This window comes from Anomaloglossus baeobatrachus, chromosome 11, assembly GCF_048569485.1.
Source record: "Anomaloglossus baeobatrachus isolate aAnoBae1 chromosome 11, aAnoBae1.hap1, whole genome shotgun sequence".
Taxonomy (NCBI): Eukaryota; Metazoa; Chordata; class Amphibia; order Anura; family Aromobatidae; genus Anomaloglossus; species Anomaloglossus baeobatrachus.
Genome location: NC_134363.1, coordinates 96977710 through 97000222, shown reverse-complemented (window position 1 = coordinate 97000222; position 22513 = coordinate 96977710). Strand labels below are relative to the sequence as shown.

Genomic DNA, 22513 nt, shown 5'->3' with positions numbered 1-22513 from the left:
TTTTCTTAGACACTTTGGTAGTTACTACTTGCGGACTTTAATAAATACTGTAGAAATGGTAGCACACAGTCACTTGATTTTGCAGAAACTCCCCCAACTGACTACTTCCCCAGACCGCCAGTCAATCACATGGTTATGCCTTTTCAACCAGAGAAGTCCCAACACGATAACAGTGGGCAGACCCTCCAAGATATAGTAGGACAGACGTTCACTATGTACTGAGCCCCCTTGCAGGTTTATATTTGGCACAGTATGGGAGAACTCCCTCTGGCCAAAAGGAGCTGAATCAAAAGCCTGAATGGGAAGTGATCTTGGCAGTGCACTACGCTTCAGACCGAGTGTCTCAGCAAAGCCAGAATCCACCAAATTAGCACTTGCTTCACTATCCACCGAGATCGTCTCAGTTGTTCCACTAATATCCACCTCAACTGTTATGGTAAATTAAGATGTATAAATGGAGGAGATATACACCGCCTGGTCGCTTCCCTCCACCTGACCAGGAGGATGCGGTCACTGAGTTTAAAGAGGTCTCCTGAAGTCAGGTTACCTGCGGTCACAGGTGGGATACTGTAGGAACCTCCAGCTATGACCGCAAATAATCTGACTGACGTCACCGCTCATCGCTGCAGCTCATTCTCTGCCTGAAGCCATAGGGTGCAGACATGTTCTGTGCCAGCACACTGTCACTTCAATATGTAGCAAAGATGGAATCGTTGAGGGACCTCGTGTGAACTGGGTGTTTGAAGGTTAATAAATTGGAAAAGTGGGTCTTTATTTTTTTTTATTTTATTTCAAATTAAGGATTTTTTATGGTGTTTATGGTTAATTCTTTTCACTTACAGATTAGAAATGGGGTGGTCTCATAGATGCCTCCCATTACTATTCTAGGGCTTAGTGGCAGCTGTGAGCTTTCATTAACCCCCTTTTTACCCTGATTGCCACCGCACCAGAGTAATCGGGATGAGCCGGGTAAAGTTCCGGGTTTTTCGCATCTAATGGATGCGCAATCCTGGGTGGCTGCATGCTGCTATTTTTAGCCTTGGGGGCCCAATAAGCATGGGTCTTTACAGCCTGAGAATACCAGCCCCCAGGTGTCAGCTTTATCATGGCTGGGTATAAAAATCGGAGGGACTGCACACCATTTTTTAAATTTATTTAAATAAAAATTAAAAAAAAAGCCACATGTGGTCCCTCTTATTTTGATGTACAACCAAGATAAGCACACGGCTTGGGGCTGCAGCATGTAGCTGTATGCTTTATCTGTGCTGAGTATCATCATATGGGGAGACCCTATGCCAATTTTTTTATTTATTTTTAAACCAATATGACACACAGATAATAATATAAATTAACTTGGGGAATATTTTGTGTGTTCTAATAGATTTATACTATTCCCTAGGCCTGAGAGCCATTAATAATTGATACCTAATTTCCCTTGGCATGGTGGGATTTCTAACAGGGCCTGTTAACACATCAGTCTGGGCTGAGGAAGCAAGTCAGGTGTTTTCTACTAACGAATTCTCAGCAGGAAGTAGTGGATCCACTTTAAAGGATTCCTTTAAGGAATCGTTAATTAACTATAAAAATAACATCCGGTCCTGGTGGGAAATAAAGGGTCTAGAAAATTATCTCAAGCACCAAATAGTACCAAGGGGGTTGAGAATTAATATTCTCCCATCTCCAAGAACATCCTCTGACCAGTTCCTTAATCTTTGGCGCAAGGAGTCTATAGCATCCTCCCTGAGGTTGATGAATTTATTATTAGAGGAGGAGAAAAAACTTTTTTCAGAGTCTACGGTGGTTTTGAACACAGGTATAGACAACATTCTGCGGTTCAAAGGCGACCCTGATTTTGCTAGACGTGAAAGTCTATTACAGACTTCTATTGAGCGCTTTCAAAACAACCTAAAAGAAAGAAAGCACTCTCAGTTTATAAGAGATTTTGCAGAATTCAAGGAGGATAAGGCTTACCAACCTCAACCTTCGAATAGACAACAGTCTGTGGTGTCCTCTTCAGATGTAGATACCTTCGACTCTGAAAGGCCCTTAATGACTGGAAGTATCTCTACTGAGTTGTCTGGCCGTGGATTGCATGCATGGCCTGCCCCAAAAAAACAGCGAAAAAGGAGGGGTGGACATTTTGTATATCATGGACCCCCGCACTCATCTTCTGGTCCCTCTGGGTCTTTTTTGGAGCAGAGACAAACAGGGGGATATTATCCACGTACAAGGGCACATCAGGCCAGGGGCGGGTACTAAATCTATCTGATTATTCACTTACCAGCTATGACTATGCGGTTTTGTCTAAAGGTCTGAATTTTATACCTTCAAATTATTTTGACTGTTTTGGTTGGATCAAAGATTTGGAACTGTTTGGTAGAAAATTAAAATGGAAGTTGTTCTTTGAGCATAATAGCCAGGAACAATGTAAAGCCCTTGGTATTCCAGAAGAGGACTATGAGTGTTTCCAGACCCTTACGGATTTATTGAGGGATGGTACAAAAAAGAGAGGTGATGGGCCCTTTACCACCCTAAAAAGACCGAGTAAAAAATCTCCCCCAGTTCAGAACTGTACAAGTGTGGATATTTTTTTGAAACTAGTACAGGAAGATCTTTCTAAAATCCCACAATTCCATCTAGGTCTTAAAGACCAAGATCATAATTTAACTAAGGAAGAATTGGGGGCACTTAACAGCTTATCAAAAAATGATAACCTTGTGATTAAGAAATCTGATAAGGGGGGAAACCTCGTTATTATGAATCACTCTAAGTATTTGAACATGTGCCAGACTCTTCTTGGAGATCGGGATACCTACGAACGGTTGCCCTCTGATCCAACCAAGATCTTTACTGACATTCTACTTTCTATCTTGGGCAGTGCCAAACAAAATAATTTAATATCGTCCAATGAATTTGAATTCCTAATGCCTCGATGTCCTGTTATCCCTGTATTTTATGCCTTACCTAAGGTTCATAAGGGCCTGGACCCTTTGAAGGGCAGGCCCATTGTGGCAGGAATCAATTCATTATCTCAGAATGTTGGTATTTATATTGACAGGGTACTTAGGCCCTTTGTAACGTCCCTACCCTCCTATGTGCGGGATACTCCTCACCTTTTGCAGATTCTGGAGAACATCAATGTGGGCCCGGATACTATCCTGGCCTCCATTGATGTCAAGGCCTTATATAGCTCTATCCCCCATGACTTGGGAATCCAGGAGGTGAATTTTTTCTTAAAAACAAGATCCATTGACTGCATGAGGCATAATGCTCTTATTGAAGAGCTATTATCCTTTACCCTCCATCACAATTATTTTTTGTTTAACACCAAGTACTTCCACCAGCTCAGGGGTACAGCTATGGGGAGCCCTTGTGCCCCCAGTTATGCTAATTTATTCCTGCGTTGGTGGGAGGAAATGGTGGTTTTTGGGGTGGAGGATGAGGAGTTTCATCAATGTATCGGACTTTGGGTCCGGTACATTGATGATATCCTCATCCTCTGGACTGGATCTATTTATGATTTTGAATGCTTTGTGGGGTCTCTTAATAAGAACACAATAGGACTGAAATTTACCTACATGTGTGATTCAAGTTGTATTACCTTCTTAGACTTAACTATATCTAAAGACGAGAATGGTAGAATACAAACTGCAACATACCGGAAACCGACGGCCACAAACTCCCTGTTAAAATGGGAGAGTCATCACCCTCTCCCCCTAAGGAGAGGGATCCCTAAAGGGCAGTTTCCGCGAATTCGCAGAAACTGCTCTAGGGAATCGGACTTTAGGACATAGGCATCAGATATGTTTGGGAGGTTTCTAGATCGAGGATATCCCAAGCATGTCCTGCAGCAATCCTATGCGTTTGCCAAGAACACCAACAGGCATTCCTTGATGACGCCAAAAACTAGGAAGGATGATTCTAGTACCTTACGCATTATTGGTACTTATGACTTACAATCTGAGCGTGTTTTTGGCGTAATCAAAAGACACTGGAATGTATTAAGGGCAGACCCTGATTTGGCCAAGTTTATCCCGAAAGCCCCTTGTATTACATACAGACGGGGTCGTTCTATAGGGGATAGACTCGTGCATAGCATGTATCAGGGACCTCGCCCAGGGGGTACGTGGCTGGATAGACAACTGGCAGGTATGTTTCGCTGTGGGAATTGTAGCTATTGCGACTCGATGGAACAATGTAAGATGGTCAGAAGCTCAGCAACTGGGAAAAAATTCTTTTTGCGGGATTTTTGTAATTGTAAGACAATGGGGGTTGTGTACAGGGCCACCTGCACATGTCCCCTTGACTACGTGGGTAAAACCCTATGAGAATTTCGGAGACGTGTGGGTGAACACCTGTCAGACATTCGAAATGAACGCGATACCCCCATTTCTCGACATATGAATAGTGTACACCATGGGGATATTAAACTCATTCGTTTTTCAGTATTAGAACTTGTTAGACGTAGCCCGAGGGAAGGTGATTTTGACAGGGTGCTGCTACAAAAAGAATCTGCCTGGATATTAAGAATGGGATCACTGACCCCAAGAGGGCTCAATGAGCAACTCTCCTTTAACTGTTTTCTTCACACCTAATTGTTAGTAGGCTCATTTTGCTTTAGAATCCATTATGACATGTCCTTGGGATAAAACCCCTTTGTTTTGGGGGATTACCCACATTGTTGGGAGACATCTTTAGTATTATCTTGATATTTTCACTTGTTGGAGAAATAAAATATATTCTGAGATAATGAATTGACAGTGGGGCTTTGAATTTATCATGATATCTGTGATGGATTTGGATTATATCAATTTTGTTGCCCCTATGTGGCTTGTTAATGCACATAAACGATGTTTATATAATTAACATCATATTTATGAGCTGTGCTAAATTCGGGTATTGGCAGGTTATTTTTAACTGATTGCATGGGTGCGGGATCCCTAGCTGTAATGCTTTTCATGTACATAGTTATCAGCTTTCTGCCCCTTAAAGTATCCCTGTTTGATCCACGCCATTTTTTAGCTGTGGAATTTCTAAGTCCCATAGTTGTTCTAGTGCGGCTGCGTCCCAGTCCGTCCCAGCACGCCCACGTTTTGATCATTTGATCATTTTAGCTCGCGATGTGGGAGGCGGTATTCACTGGGGCTCCCCGTTCACGTGATTGGATGCATTGTCATTCTCTCTGTCCGTGCTGTTTGTTGGCGCGTGCGCATTGGTAGCGCTAGTCGCGCATGCGCAGTCGTAACTGCAGCTACGTTGATTGTGGGAGGGTTTGAGTTTCCCACAGCTGATCAGTTTTAGTGTGGGCTATTTAAAGCACAGAGGGACATGCAGCTCCATGACGCCTGGAGGACGGCAGTACATTATTATCAAGACAGGATCGTACTGTGATGCTGCTGATCTGATTGAATGGCGCCATGGACCTGCATGCCCTATATCTGTTGATCTGACAAGTGAGTGATATAATCTGTTCCTGTCTATATCTTTGGTGGAATTTTGTGCACATACTGTATATCTATGCTTGTCTGTCTATGTATGTCTGTTTAAATGCTGCTAGACTATACTTACTTTCCCAGCCTCCTGATGAACCGCATGTTTATGTGGGGAAACGCATCGAGGTGGAGACGTCTATAATCTAATAAAAAAATGGTCGGCGGTTTAACATATTGACTATGGGAAAAAATACCTAACGCCTTGTGACTTTTATGTGGATGCTTCTGGACCATTGCATCTGACTGTGATTTACTAAATCAGCACTAACGTGCCAGCAGAGTCACATTGGAAGCTAAAAAGTTAAGTCTGGCTTGGTGTGATGTATATTTATATCCTCTGTGTGAACCAGCACTGTATTCATCTGTAAATTGTATCAATTTGTCATTTATCTACTGTAAACCCTGTTCTTGAGGTTCAAGATCAGGGGTAGCCATTAAGTTGGTCCTTGAGACAATTTGATTATTGCTTTGTTTATCATGCACAAAATGGTGTGGTGTTAAAATTTTTTATCTACTTTAATAAAATAAAATAAATTAACTTGGGGAATTTTTTGTGTGTTCTAATAGATTTATACTATTCCCTAGGCCTGAGAGCCATTAATAATTGATACAATATGACACACAGACAGCGTCTCTGATTGAAAGCAGTCAAACACGCTGTGACACAGGGTGGGGGAGCTGTCTGACTGCAACCAGACACACCAGGACTGCTAGTGGGCAGGGGAAGCAGGATCATGAAGGATCATTAGTGGCCCCGGAAGTAGCGTTACAGCCACACAGGAGACTGGTAAGTATAGCGCGTCTGCTTCCTCCTTTTTTTCTTTATTTTTCATTTATTTATTTTTTTTATTACCCAAGTTGCTTGATCTGGATTGTTACCTGGAGTTCTCTGAAAACTCCTGGCCCGGGGTCAGTGCTCAGGTTCTTTTGAAACCGCGCAGATCCGGACTTTTACAGTACACGTTCGCTCATCACTATTAGGGACTCATCCACGCAGATTTCCTTTTGGGAAATGAACACATCAGTAAATTTATTGCTGAAGTGATCGAAGACTAGTCGATATTTGAAAAGTTAAAAAATTGGGGTAATTCTATGAGGACATTATTGTTGCAATGCAAAACTTTGTGAATGGACTGAAAATGTTTAAGGGTCACAGCCATGCGGAATACTGGAGTGTTATATAAAACATCAACACTCCAATATTGCCGAGTTTCTGGCTTCTTCACTATGCCCATGTGAAGAACTAGACCCATTAACGTCACTTCTACTGTGTCAATGGGAGTCCAGTTAGAAAATGATTACAAGGGTTTTGAGCCAAAAATTGTTGGGTTTACAAATTTGATTTGGCCACCATGAGAATTAAGAAATTCTCAGAGAAAAAGACTTTTAAAAAGTGAATTTCTGAGAGGTTGTGTCACGGGGTATGTACGACAGGGGCTCCTAGGCTGACCCTAAGACTGCGGCCCCTGTACTGTCCCTTATCTCGAAGGTAGGTTGGAATTGTATCCAGGTTTGAGCCCCCAGCGTGACCGTGTCTCTTGTCCGAGCTCTGCTACTACTCCCCCCCCACCCTGGGAGACGGCCAGAAACCCAGTAACCAAAACTCCATAAATAAACACAGACAAGAGTAAACGAAAACTCACACACACTGTAATTAAACACAAAGGAGGGACAGTATGTGAAATGGGGAGTAAAGCAAAAGGGGTAGGAAATAACTACACAACTGGAGGACTCACACACCAAGAGAAACTGCAACTTGTAGATCACCATATGACAGGATAACCACAGGAAGCAAAACTATATCTGGCACTCAGCCTTAGTATCCAGGGCCTTTTAAAGGGTGAGGGCAGGTGGTGGTGATCAGCAGCCTGAGGGATTAACTCCTGCTGTAGTGGAGAGCAGTAAAGCTAGAACCAGCCAATACCCAAGACAGGCTGTGCATCCCAGGCTGTTTCTCCGACTGCAGTGTGAACAAAGTACGATGCTGCCATGACACCCAACGAGTGCAATGCTGGACAGTGTCAAATTGGATTTGTGATTGGGTCACAAAATCAGGAATCTGTGGTTCATAATCTTTGTGGGGGGAGATTCATAGGAGGTCACATATGGTGGGTTGGGGGGGTCACTAAGGCTACATGCGCACGCTGCAGTTTTTTCTGCAACCAAAACTGCAACCAAAACTGCAACCAAAACTGCACCTTGTCAGAGAAAGCCTGGAAATGTTCTAAAAAATGCTTGTAATGTAGGTGCGTTTTGGGTACGTTTTTGTCATTGCGTTTTTTTTAAAGGGGAAACAAAATATGATTGGAAAGGATAATGGATAGATAGCTAGAATAGATGACAGAAAAAATAGAAAGAATAGCTAGATAGATAGCTACATAGATAATAAGAATATATAGATTAGATAAGAAATAGAAAGAATACATAGAAAGAAATAACAGAATAGCTTGATAGAGATATAGCTTGGTTAGCTTTTTTTTTTTATATATATTTGGGGTATAAAAAAATAGCATGGGGTCCCCCCCATTTTTCATATCCAGCACACGAACAGCAGCAGCTGCAGGCTGCAACCCTCAGCTCTCTTCTGTACCTTGAAAGGTTATGAAAAATAGAGGGAATCCCACACTTATTTTAAATTATTTGATTTATTAAAGAAAAAATGACGTGGGATCCCCTCATTTTTCTAATACCAGCCAAGGTGCAGCAGACAACTGGGGCTGATATTGTTAGGGTGGGAAGGGTCATCGTTATTTGGCCTTTTCCAGCCTAACAATAGCAGTCCACAGCCACCACACAAGTGGCGCATCCATAGGATGCGCCAATTCTGGCGCTGGACCCAGCTCTCACCGTTGTCCTGGTGCGGTGGCAATCGGGGTAATAAGGAGTTAATGGCAGTAGCCCATAGCTGACACTAAGCCCTAGATTAGTGATGTCATGCGTCTATGAGACACCCCACATCTCTAATCTGTAAGTGAAAGTAAATAACCCAAACAGCCAAAAAAATCCTTTATTTGAAATAAAATAAAAATCCACCCTCTTTCACCACTTTTTTAACCCCCAAAACACCCCACCAGGTCTGAAGTAATCCACACAAGGTCCCACGATGCTTCCAGCTCTGCTACATCCCTGTCCTGTCACAGCCAGCGGTCATACAGCATGGCTGCCAGCATTGAGTGTGCCTTGTAAAGCTGTAGGGGAAAAAAGCGCAATAGGGTCTTACCCGGTATGAGGGTAGAGAGATAGAAAGAGACACACTCACCTGGTAGGGTTGTGCCAGTCACAACACCCTATGGTCGCATGTGAGTGATTATAGTGGTTTAGCAGCGGCCCCGGGGAGCAGTTAATAAATAAATCAAATGGAATGAAACCGGTTTAAATGCCGCGCTAGAAACCACAGATGCTGTAGATAAAAAGATTTTCTTTATTTCATAATTCATTTATGAAATATGAAATAAAGAAAATCTTTTTATCTACAGCATCTGTGGTTTCTAGTGCGGCATTTAAACCGGTTTCATTCCATTTGATTTATTTATTAGCATTGAGTGTGGACAGAGCCGCAGCGATCAGAATAAACTAGGATGAACCCCTGACGTTACAGCTACGGGTCCCACAGTACGGCGGGTGTCGCAGCAATGACGTCATGGCCGGGTTCACTGCGGTTCAGGCCGCTACTGAAGTGAGCCGTGCGATCGGCGGTGCCCTCACTCACATGAGTCCACCAGCTGCGGCTCACTTCAGTCGCGGCCTGATGTGCGCTCACAGGTGGAGAACTCGAGCTGTGACAGCTGTAACGATGTGGGCCCCGAGTATATGGGGGCCACACGTCAGGTATCGGGATTAACGCACACCGGAACAATTTGTCTCTTTAACAGACCGTATGGTTTATTAACAGCTCAAATAAACCATACTAGGTCACATAACAGAAAGATGCCATGCCTTGGCATTATCCTCAAAGTCCAACACATAACATAAAGTCCACACACTCTTGGACTTCCTCACACGTATCACTGACCCTTGTCAGTACTTGGCTTTATCCTCAAAGTCCGTCCACAGCAGGAGTCCTCCAGCTGTCACAGCAAACCACCCAAGTGACTGAAGTGAGCAGCGCGATCGGCGGTGCCGTCACTCAGGTGTTTGCTGTCACAGCTCGAGTCCTCCAACTTCTGATAGAGCAACTCTCTTCAGTGCTGTATGATTTAGACACGCCCACCGGCAGCTGTGATTGGTTGCAGTCAGACAGCTGTCGCTCAGCATGGTGGCTCGTCTGACTGCAACCAATCACAAACGGGGGGGAGGAGTCAATATGTATGAGGCTAATGAGCTGGTCAGGAAGAAGATGATAGGCAGGGGAGCAGTGTGTCAGCTGGTGATCGGTGAGTATGTACTGCTTGGGGAAAAAGAGAAGGAGAGCGCAAGAGAGACAAAGACACCGACACGGGCACCGACACTGACACGGCACCGACATCGGCACGGGCACTACACTGACACAGCACCGACACTAACACGGGCACAACACTGACACGGGCACTGACACATGGACACCGGCATGTCAAAATCATTCCAGCATTGAGTTTGTCATTCTGGAACTAAGTTGGTGAGCTGCGTTTTTGTTGTCAAAACCCCAGGTAAAACGCATGCAAAATGCATGCCAAACGCACCAATTTGATAGTATGCATTTTTCCTTGCGTTTTTGATGCCCTCATTGATTTTAATGGGTGACAAATGTTGACAAAAACGCAAGAAAGAATAAACACGCTGCATCTTTTTTGTCCCAAACTTTTGACAAAAAAAACGCTGACAAACTGCAATGTGCGCATAGGAAATCTGACTTTTCATAAACTTTGCTGGGAAGTCAGATGTCAGAAAGTTCTGACAACAAAACTGCACCAAAAACGCGGCAAAAAACGCAGCGTGCGCATGTAGCCTTACGGAGGCTCATTTGGTGCCCTGAGGTGTCTGCATGGGATTTCTATATCACTAGAGGAAGAGGAGATAAGATAAATGAAGGTAGGATACTCTCCCTCACTATCCGTGTCAGAGGCAAGGACAGTGTATGCCTCCTCGGCTGAACACCATCTTTCGGACGAGCAGGACAATTTATTTTTCGTGTGTGTGTAAAAAAAAACAAATTTTTATTCAGGTGTGGTGTGTGTGTTTGGTGTAAACTTTTTTTTTAATTTATTAGAATAGAAGAGAAAACAAAAAGAATACAAGAAATGAAAAGAATATAGAAAGAAAAAGATAAAAAGAATATTAAAATTTGGTACAATAAAAAAGATACTTTCTAAACAGAAGTCAGTAAAAAAACAAAACAGAAAAAAAGTACTGAGCACCTGCAACTGACACTTAGGCTATGTTTACACGCTGCATCTTGGGTGCATCTTTTAATCCTGTGGTCACAGAAATGCAGCATGTGGCCCAAAAATAGCATGCATTTTTGTCGCATTTTTGTGTTAATGCGTTTTTTTTTAAATGAAAAACAAAATATAATAGAATAGGATAATTTATAGCTAAAATAGGTCCAACAAAAAAGGAGCCCAGACAGAGGCAGTGTAGAGTAGAACCTAGTACAATGAGGTTGCTCTGACGTGGCTACTAGGCAGGTATTAAGATGGCCATTCTAATATGCTAAAAACACCTCAAAAAACTTTTTTCTAGATTATTAGTAGCTTAAACTCTGCCATTATAGTGTGCAACTGTTCCTTTCTTCGAAATATTATGCATTATGAACAGATACGCATTTGTTCACACTAGTGGAAGTGCTGCCAGTCTTTTCTTTTTTTCCTGTATCTAATATGGAGTGATGTGCTTTAGGCCCCCTTCACACGTCCGTGAAAATCACGCACGTGTTTCACGGACGTTTTGCGATTTCCCCTCCGTGAGCCGTGTTTATGGCACTACGTGTGTTTTCCGTGTGTTATCCGTGATAACACACGGAGAACCAGAACTTTCAACTCACCTGTTCCTGGCGTCGCTGTCCGTGGTGCTGAACTTCGGTCTCCAGCCCTGCCGACTCCCCGCTGCTGCTGCTTCCGGCCGCAGTGAAGTGAATATTAAATAAGCGGCGGTCGGCAGCAAGTGACAGCAGCGACGGAGAGTGCAGGGCTGGAGAAGGCGAGTAAAGATTTGTTAATTTTTTCTCTGACACGTGAGTTTTATCCGGCGCGTGTCACACGGGACCGCATCCACACTACATCCGTGTGGTCCGTATGCGGGCCGTGCGACACCCGGGATGCCGGAGATAACGTGGACATGTCTACGTGTGGAACACACGGACACACGTATGCTCCCCACGTACACACGTTCCATGGCAAAACACGCACGTGTGCGCAGACCCATTGATTTTAATGGGTCTACATGTGCTCGTGTCTCCGGTACGTGCAGGAACGGACCTATCACATACCGGAGACACGTGTGTGTGAAGGGGGACTTAGACTGGCTGTGCACTCCCTCGCAGCCCTTACATGTAGGTTTTTAGGAGCCCAGACAGAGACAGTATAGAGTAGGACCCAGTACAATGAGCGCCGTGACGTGCAGGTATTAAGATGGCCATTCTAATATGCTAAACACCTCAAAAAAACCTTTTTTTATAGATTGTTATTAGTAGTTTAAAGCTCTGCCATTATAGTGTGCAACTGTTCCTTTCTTTGTACATATCTAGAATAGATAAATAGATAAAAAGAACATATAGAATAAATAGAAAGAAAGAACAAAAAGATAGAAATAAACAACACAATAACTCAATAGCTATAGCGATAGCTAGCTTGGCCAGCTGTTTGTTGAATTATTTTTTAGTAAAAAAATGACTTGGAGTCCCCCCCATTATTCATGATCAGCACAGGAACAGCAGCAGCTGCGGGCTGCAACCCTCAGCTGTCTGTTGTATTTTGGCTGGTTCTGAAAAATAGAGGAGATCCCTCGCTTTTTTTTTTCTCAATTATTTCATTTATTAAAAAAAAAAAGTCATGGGATCCCCCCTTTTTTTTGTAAAACCAGTCAAGGTACAGCATACAACTGGGGGCTGATATTATTAAAGTGGGAAGGGCCATGGTTATTTAGCCCTTTCCAGCCTAACAATTGCAGCCCGCATCTGCCCCAGAAGTACAACATAAACACGAAAAACGTACAACAAGGCACCACGCTTATATAAAATAATTGAATGATACCTGATATGGATCTATGTTGTGCAAAAACATGCAAAGATTTTATTCAAATATAAAGTGGCAATCAAACACATTTAAAATCATTTATAAATTATTTTAAATGTGTTTTATTGCCACTTTATATTTGAATAAAATCTTTGCATGTTTTTGCACAACATAGATCCATGTCAGGTATCATTCAATTATCTCATATATAAAGCTGAATGTGTGTGTGTGTGTGTGTGTGTGTGTGTATGTGTGTGTGTGTGTATGTGTGTGTGTGTATGTGTGTGTGTGTGTGCGTGTGTGTGTATGTATGTATGTCCGGGATTGGCATTTGCACCGTCGCACCTACAGCCACAAAAGTTTGCACATTCACACTTCTGGACCCCGAGAGCGTCATAGGCTATGTTTTGAGGGGAAATTTTAACCCCGCGCTTTACAGTTGTTCACCAAAAAACCTGCCTCCATTAAAGCGAATGGAGCTGGGAGCCACAGTGCAGCCAGAACTTCAGAAGAATGCTCAGCCACGCCCTTAAATGGAATGTTGGCGTGTCACAATGCAGCCAGGGAAAGAGACAGACACAGACAGGGAAAGAGGCAGACACAGACAGGGTAAGAAACAGACAGGGTAAGAGACAGACACAAAGAGACACAGACAAAGAGACAGACTGACAGGGAAAGAGACAGACAGGGAAAGAGAGGGAAAGAGAGAGACAGGGAAAGAGACAGACAAGGAAAGAGTGGGAAAGAGACAGACCGGGAGACAGACAGGGAAAGAGACAGAGATAGATAGACAGACAGGGAAAGAGACAGAGATAGATAGACAGACAGGGAAAGAGATTGAGACAGACGGAGAAAGAGACAGTCAGAGACAGACAGGGAAAGAGACAGACAGAAAAAGAGATATAGAGAGAGACAGAGAGATATATACAAAGGGGGAGACAGACAGAGAATGGGAGAGAAACAGAGACAGTTACTATCACGGGCAGCGCCGGGTGCTACAGCTATCTAATATATAAAGCTGAATGTGTGTATGTGTGTGTGTGTGTGTGTGTGTGTGTGTGTGTGTGTGTATGTATGTATGTATGTCCGGGATTGGCATCTGCACCGTCGCAGCTACAGCTACAAAATTTTGCACACTCACACTTCTGGACCCCGAGAGCGTCATAGGCTATGTTTTGAGGGAAAATTTTAACCCCGCGCTTTACAGTTATTCACCAAAAAACCTGCCTCCATTAAAGTGAATGGAGCTGGGAGCCACAGTGCAGACAGAACTTCAGAAGAATGCGCAGCCACGCCCTTAAATGGAATGTTGGCTTGTCACAATGCAGCCAGGGAAAGAGACTGACACAGACAGGGTAAGAAACAGACACAGACAAAGAGACAGACACAGACAGGTAAAGAGATAGACACAGATAAAGATACAGAGACAGACACAGGGAAACAGACAGACAGGGAAAGAGAGGGAAAGAGAGGGAAAGAGACAGACAGGGAAAGAGACAGACAGGGAAAGAGACAGAGGTAGATAGACAGACAGGGAAAGAGATAGACAGACATGGAAAGAGATTGAGACAGATGAAGAAAGAGACAGACAGGAAAAGAGACAGACAAAGACATAGAGAGAGAGACAGAGAGATATATACAGAGGGGGAGACAGACAGAGAATGGGAGAGAAACAGAGAGACAGTTACTATCCCGGACAGCGCCGGGTGCTACAGCTATAATATATAAAGCTGAATGTATGTATGTATGTATGTATGTATGTATGTGTGTATGTATGTGTATGTCCGGGATTGGCATCTGCACCGTCGCAGCTACAGCCACAAAATTTTGCACACTCACACGTCTGGACCCTGAGACTATGTTAGGCTATGTTGTGAGGCGAAATTTTAACCCCGCGCGTTAGAATTTACCAATCAATTTTGCCCCTATCTACATAATGGTGAAAAAGTGAAACGTAAAGTGTATCCGCACCGTTGCATTTACAATCACAAAATTGTGCACAGACACCTCATGTGACCCAGGGAACGTCGTAAACTATGTTTTGACAGGAAAATTCAACCCCGCGCTTTACAGTTACTCTCCAAAAAACATGCCTTCATTAAAGTAAATAGAGCCTGGAACTACAGGTTATTAGTAGGAGCTGTGAGTGGTTGCTATAGGAACAAAAGACATTCATAGTATAAGAAGCTTATATGTGAGGTAATAAGATGTCAGTGGGGAGACGGAGAGAGAGAGACAGAGAGACAGACAGAATGACAGAGAGAGAGACAGGGAAAGAGACAGAGAGACAGACCTGGAAAGAGACAGATGGGGAAAGAGACAGATCTGGAAAGAGACAGACGGAGCACATTACATGGCCAATTTAGTTAAATTTGTGTGGAATATCTGTGGTGTTGAAATATATGTTGTGAAATGCTTCTATTAGCTTAGTTTTTGCCTTTTAATAATTACATTTATATCTATTTGTTTTGTGGTTTTTGTGTGCAGAATACATTTTTGTTAATACATTCTATTTTGTTAACAGCAGTTATTAACCCGGGCGAAGCCGGGTAGTACAGCTAGTAGTAAATAAACACAAACACCCAAAATATCCTTTATTTGAAATAAAAGACAAAAAAGTATCCTCTTTCACCCCTTTATTAACCCCAAAAAGACCCCTACAGATCAGATGTAATCTCCACAAGGTCCCATGACAATTCAGCTCTGCTACAGTTGAAGCTCACAGTGAGCACCATAGAACATGACTGCCAGCTGTGAAGTTCAGGCAGAGACGATCAGCGGTGACATCACTCAGGTTAGCCGCAGCCACAGCTGAAGGTTCCCACAGTCACCATCACTGCTGATTGCACAGCTCACTTCAGTCGCTGCCTGAACCTCACAGCAGGCGGTCATGATCTCTGGCCGCTTGGTGTGAATTCAGATGTATCAGTGCTGGAAGCATCGTGGAACCTCATGTGGATTATGCTGGACCTGCATAGGTGTTTTGGGGTTAATAAAGTGGTGAAAGAGGGTGTTTTTTTGTCTTTTATTTTAAATAAAGGATTTTTGGGTGTTTGTGTTTATTTATTCATTTACAGATTAGTAATGGGGGAGGTTTCATAGACGCCTCCGATTACTAATTCAGGGCCTAGTGGCAGCTGTGGGCTGCCATTAACTCTTTATTACCCCGACTGCCGCCACACCAGGGCAATTTGGAAGAGCCAGTTAAAGTGCCGGGACTGTCGCATCTAATGGATGCGGCAATTCCGGGCGGCTGCAGGCTGATATTTTTAGGCTGGGGGGTGCCCAGTAACCATGAATCTCCCTAGCCTGAGAATACCAGCCCCCCCAGCTGTCGAGCTTTATCCTGGCTGGGTATCAAAATTATGGGGGACCGCATGCTGCTTTTTTAATAAAAAAAATATTTAAAATGAAATTTAAATTATTTAAAAATAAAAAAAAATAAAAAGCCGCAAGCTGTTCCTCCTATTTTGATACTCAGCCAAGCGCATGGCTGGGGGCAGTAGCCTGTAGCCGTGGCTTTACCTGTGTTGGCTATCATAATATGGGGAATCCTACGCTAATTTTTATTTATTTTACTGTATGATATACACCCGCCCACTGGCATCTGTGATTGGAAGCGTCAGACACGCTGTCACTCAGTGTGGGGGCACATCTGATGGCAACCAATCACAGAAGCGGGTGGGCGGGGAAAGCAGTGCATATTCAATGAAGGTAATTAGCAACCCGGGAAGTGAATGAGCGGCAGCGGTAGCAGTGTGACAGCTGTGTCAGTGACTCGGTAAGTATGAAGCGCTTGCTTCTTACCCTTTGCATCAGATTCTGGACTTTATATGAGAACCGTCATCTGGCCAGATACCAGGGATCAATCCCTCACCAACCCGAGTAAGCAGGGGATTGATCTGCCAGTCCTCCAAAATGCAAGGACAAAACACAAAAAGAATTGACATACTGCATCTTCAAAAACGAAGCTAAAAAATAGATGCACTGTGTGGACAGCAAAATAGAAATCTCAGACTTTGCTAAGGGAAAGAAATGTATGCACCAAAAACGCAGTAAAAGATGCAGTGTGTGGATGAGACTTAAGCCTCACTATATTTCAGTATAAAATACTGTAGTAGACGATAATTGCAGTATATTTTTCTGTCTCTAAAATATTTGATTCTTATTTTATTGTTTTTGTAAACCAACATATGGATGCCGATCAGTGATGGGAGTCACTAATCAGCTGCTGCAGGACGCATGAACGGATGTGGTGCAAAACGGGAGAGGAAAAACATACAAGGAAAAAAAAAGTCCTAAGTCAAAAGCGAGCAAGGATGCCGATCAGTAATGTGTGTCACTGATCAGCGGCTCAGCAGCTGCAGAATGAATGCACAGATGTTCTGCAAAAATAGGGGGAAAAAAATGGCAAAAAGTAAGCACAAACGCCAATCAGTGATGTCACTGCATCACTGATCAGCTCACAGCGGCTGCAGGACGCACGCACGGAGGCGATGCCAAAGACAAAACTGCCAAAAATCGATGATCAGTACTTGGAGGCAGAATAGGGATCGGAGGGGACAGAGACAGTAAAACCATTTGTGACACCAAAAATCCTAGCAGATCTGCAGCAGAACGACAGAGTGACAGCTCTACTCACACCTGAGCAAAAAGGAGGCGGAGCAGGGTGGTCACTCTGAGGTCAGACAACGCCTCTGTTCATTGATTGGAGCCATTGTGCGTCATTGTCCAATCAGTGCTGGGGCTGGTGATGCTGCCATTGCCAGGCTCCAGATTATGACTGGTGGACCTCAAAATTGCAGGCAATTTAATTGCTTGAAACATTGGAATTGCAGTGACTGGCTGTTCAGGTTCGAAGTTGCAGAGGGGCAGCGAAACCCCCTGTGGCCATGAGTCCATGAGTGATGCTATCAGAATCAGCACCTTCATGCAATCACCGTCGCCGCAACAACAGTGGCCGCATGAATGCCCGGACGTTCCCCGTACATCCAAGGTCGTGAAAGTGTTAGAGTCATGTTCACACAATAGTATATTCAGTCTGAATGCCGTCCGTAAAAAAATTAATAGCACGGGCACAGCACTAAGACCAATTTTATTCAATTGGGCAGTGCAGATGAGCATTTATTTTCCCTCCAAAATCTGCACATTAAAAAAAAATGTTGCATCATTTATTAGTGTTGTCCTTGTGTTGGATATGATACCCTCATTGAAGCATGTGGATACAAAAAAAAAATAAATTGGATGACATACGGAGCCACCATGTAGCATCTGAGGTTTACGGCTACATTGCAATTATTTAGCATAGGAAACTGGATTTGGTCTTGAACATTTTTAATAACTGCTGTTATATAATAGTGGAAGCTGTGCATATGACAAGAAAACAATCTTCTCGTATTTTCTGAAAGACCCTTGGGCTATTTTCTTTTATATGCTTGTGTGAACCTGGTCTTCATTGGAGTGCTCCGAAACACAAATTAATTTTCATCCTTAAAGAGAACCTGTCACCAGAATTTAGAGTTCTAAACCAAACCTAGCTCCTTACGCATCGTCTGTGCTGCATCCTATAAAAGGTGCAGCATGTTCTCCCCTGACTCCCCCTGTAGACCCCACAAACACATTTTATAAAATCTTCTGCCCTGTATGTAAATACTTGGGTCCAGTCCGATGGGCATCCAAGGTTGCGGCTCCTCTCCTCCTTTCGGCGCTGATCACTGTCCTTCTTTCATGATTGATGTTTATCACGCCTACAGCGTGATCTACATCACAAGACAAAATTATGCACCTGCGCAGAGAACTCCCTGGTTCGCACATGCGCACCTATGTTTTCGGCTCTGCCCACAATAGGACAGAGCGAAGTTGCTTGGCTACGTGGATGGTGCTGGAGGTGTGATCCCCGTCAATCATCAAAGGTGGATGACGATCAGGGCCAAAGGAGGGTCAGGAGCCGCAACCTAGGATGCCCATTGGACCAGACCCAAGGATTTCCATACATGGCGGGAGATTTTATAATGGTATTTGGGGGTCTATTGAGGGAATCAGGGGACAACATGCACCTTTATAAAATGCAGCACAGGGGCTGCTTAAAGTGCTAGTATTGGTTTAGAACTAAAAAATCTGGTGACCGGTTCTTTAATGCCTACCTATTTAATGCCATATTCTAATCAATTTTCTAATATACTTTAATTAAAAAGTCCCCACCATTGCCTCACTACTGGTTTATTTATTTTTGTACTGCTTCCTTTCTGATGACTCTTTGTTTGAGAATCTCAATGCATGCTGGGATAGTGAAACAAGTCGTCATCAGGGGCAGAGGTTGTGGTCACTGGTTGGGCTAGGCGGACCCAGACTGTAAAAGTTCGGATCGACATGGATTCCAAGTTGCCCATGTGCCGGGCCCCGATTCCAGATGTTTGATCCGGAACTCAAGAAATAAAAAAAAAATAAATAAAAAATAAATCAAATAAGAATGAATCTAGTGCTTCATACTTACCGAGGCTCCGGTGTGGCTGTACGCTGCGGTATGCTGCTCCTACTGCCTCCCGCTCAATTCATATGCATGGTTTTCCCCGTCCACCGGTCAGCTTGGCATCTGTGATTGGTTGCAGTCAGACGTGCCCCCAGCCTTTGTGACAGCATCTGCCTGCAACCAATCACAGGCACGGTCTGCAAGTCAGACGAGCAGAGGAGGAAACATCGGCGACGTGGCTCGTCCTGAGCCTTTCAATGCACGACTCATGCACTGGGAGGCTCACGCTGAGCAGAAGAGGAAATATCGCTGGTGCGGCTCATCCTGAGCGGTCTGCTTCATGAAGCAAGACGCTCAGGCTGAACAGAGGAGTGCACATCACAGGCGCAGCTCATCCTGAACTGCCTGCTTCATGAAGCAGGACGCTCAGGCTGCACAGAGAAGTACACATGGCGGCCTCAGCTCATCCTGAGCTACCTGCTTCATGAAGCAGGCCGCTCAGGCTGAACAAAGGAGGACACATTGCGGGCTGTATTTTGAACACACTCCCTTCCCCCATCACGTGACAAATTATGTAACACCTTGAAGGAGCCAATACATTCTAGCATCTATACTTTTAGTGCACGATCTAGATCCACGCAGCTCCGGAAGTGAATGTGCGACCTGGAAGCTGCTTGCCGCCATGACACGGAGGTCCGGTGAGTGCACCGCGCACGCTCCTATTCCCCATCCCTTCCACCAACATTTTTAATCCCCGGATTCTGGTTCCCATAGACTTATATGGGTAACAGATTCCAGACCGGATCCGGATTTTGTTTAAAAAATGAGCAAGGACCCGCCTGTTTCATTTTTTTGCAAGTTCGCCCAGCTCTAGTCACTGGAGAACCTTCTGACCCTCAGTGACACGTAATCAGTTAGCTCCATTTCAGGGGCATACAGTAATTGTCAATTCCAACATATGCTCAGTAGATTCTAGCCACGATGCAATATGCACAGTGACAGTGTGCTCTCTCACCGGCTCTGATCAGAAGTAATGAGCCGGGAGGAGAGCGCACATCAGTATGTGTTGTAAGAATAACCGGCATGCAGAGACCAGCCCCTCCCCCGCAAGTGATGTCACTAGTGAGGGTGCACTGTCACTGTGCGCCGCCACCCCAATGCCCATCCTGGTATACATGTCCCAATCCTGGTTTATTTGTCCCCTTCCTAGCACATATGTCCTCCTCCTGGTATATATGTCACAATCCAGGGCCAATCCTGGTATATATATCCCCATCCTAGTTTATTTGTTCCCATCCTGGAATATATAACCCTTCTGGGCCTCTCCTGGTATATATGTTCCTCCTGGGCACATTCTGGTATATATGTCCTCATCCTGGTTTTTAGGAAAGATTTTTTTCGGTCTGCTATAGCGCTTCAGGAACCATTTGCTGATATTTAAATGTTAAATTTTTATTTTTTATTGTTGAGCTCCTATTAATACAACGCGTTTCAGCAATCAAATATGCTTTCATCAGGTATAACAGGAGCAATGTTTAAAAGTTCTTATATGGATTAAAAGAACCAAAAGGTGAACCTTTTGGGTGTGCCGCTGTTAGATCATTAAAACTTTAACTCTTAAACTCCCTGATATCTGGAGCTCGTATCAGGGTGGTAATAGAGGAATTCCATTAAAAATACCATTAAAATATACATACTACATTCCAAATAAATTATAAATAAATTATGATGGAGTTGAATAAACCATAGTTAATTTTATTGCGACTGATTTTTTATATATTTGTATTATACATATATATCTGTATCTATGTGTATACAAATTTATTTTATAAATATGTATAAATATTTATGAGTCAGAGTTCTATATAATAAGATTAGAATGTTAAAATAATATCTATAAAAAGTTACTAATCAAAAAAATAAAATTAGAATAAACGATATAGTATAATTCATCTTCTTCATTTTTTTTTTTCATACATATGGATAAAATTTATAGGAATAAAATTATATAAAAATAAAAAAGATAAAAGTATGTGTGATTAGAAAGCAAAGGTAGAAGCTGATGTTATTAATTTTTAGAGATCATAAAAATTAGGGTTCAGTGTCTATTGTTTAGCAACATTGTCTAATGTCAAATTGTGTCCTTCTGAGGCAAGTGTGCCAAGTTTAAAAATCCAATAACTTTCTTTTTTGATCAGTCTTGCTAGTGAATCCGGGTCGTTATTATTGATGTGGTCTATAATGGTAAGTGACATTTTACTAGGATCTTTATTATGTGTATTATTCGTTCGTTTGAGCTATATTGTCTTGTTTTTTTCATGGTCAGCTCTTGTTTGTTTTTTTCTCCCTCGGTTGTGTTTAATTCCTCCTCTACTAATAAGGATAAACCAGAAATTTGGGTGATTTCTAGGGTTGCTGCATTTCTATTTATATTCTGTGCTTCATTTATTTGTATTGACATATTATTTATAGGATTATTAGTCTGTGTAGGGATGAATCCTGTATTAAAAATTTCTTCCGTTCCTACATCTGTTATTTCGGTGTTGTAAATTGGTGTTATTGTATTTGCAATCATATTTGTTATCTCTGTATTGATCCTCTGAGGGATTTCGTTCTGAGTGGATCCAAATGTTATGGATAATTAAATTTTATTTGGAGGAGGTTTTTCGTTGTTTTTTGTCTCCATTGGGTTATTTTTTATCTGAATATTCTTCAGTTTAGATTTATGTTGTTCATAGTATGCTATTTGTTTTTCGGATATTAGATAATTTAGTGAATTGTCTGTCCTTCCTTTTGTGTGTATGTTTCATTAGACTGGTGGGTTTGTCTTTTATTCTGCTTTCTTTCTTGTTTTTTTATTTTGCTGCTATTCGGAGATAGAGGATTATAATGATATTGAAATAATATCATTATAATCCTCTATCTCCATGATATCTGAGTCACCCTTTATTTCACTTTTTTCCTTTAGGTATTTGATGTATTTTTTCTTTATTATTTCTTCTTCATATTTACTGAGTGTGATTTTCAAAATTAGGTCAATTTCTTTGTAATCATTTGAAGGGGAATATATCTATAAACTTTGTTTTAAATTATTAATGTCTTGTAGGGCTTCTTCTACTACTTTATTATTTTTGCTCATAATTAGTTTTAACATTCCTTGTGAGCATGATAGGGAGTAGTCTTCCCATTTCTTTGTAAATTCAATATCCTGAGGAAAAGGACATTGTTGATTAAACCTATATTCTATAGGGGTGATATTTTCTAATAAATACCTTTCCAAAAACATTTTATCAATGTGATTATTAATCTATATTTTACATTTGCGTTCATATTGGGAAAATAATTCAGCCATATTTTTCTTTTCTGTTTCATTTAGTCTAATAATTTCGTCTGTGTTAATTTCT

The 22513-nt window shown here is 42.6% G+C and overlaps 1 protein-coding gene across 4 annotated transcripts in view; it reads right to left on the bottom strand.

Moving 5' to 3' along the window:
• The window catches only part of ISOC2 (isochorismatase domain containing 2), a 447375-nt gene that overhangs the window by 374373 nt on the left and 50489 nt on the right, over positions 1-22513 (bottom strand). The gene's annotated exons all lie outside the window — the stretch shown is intronic.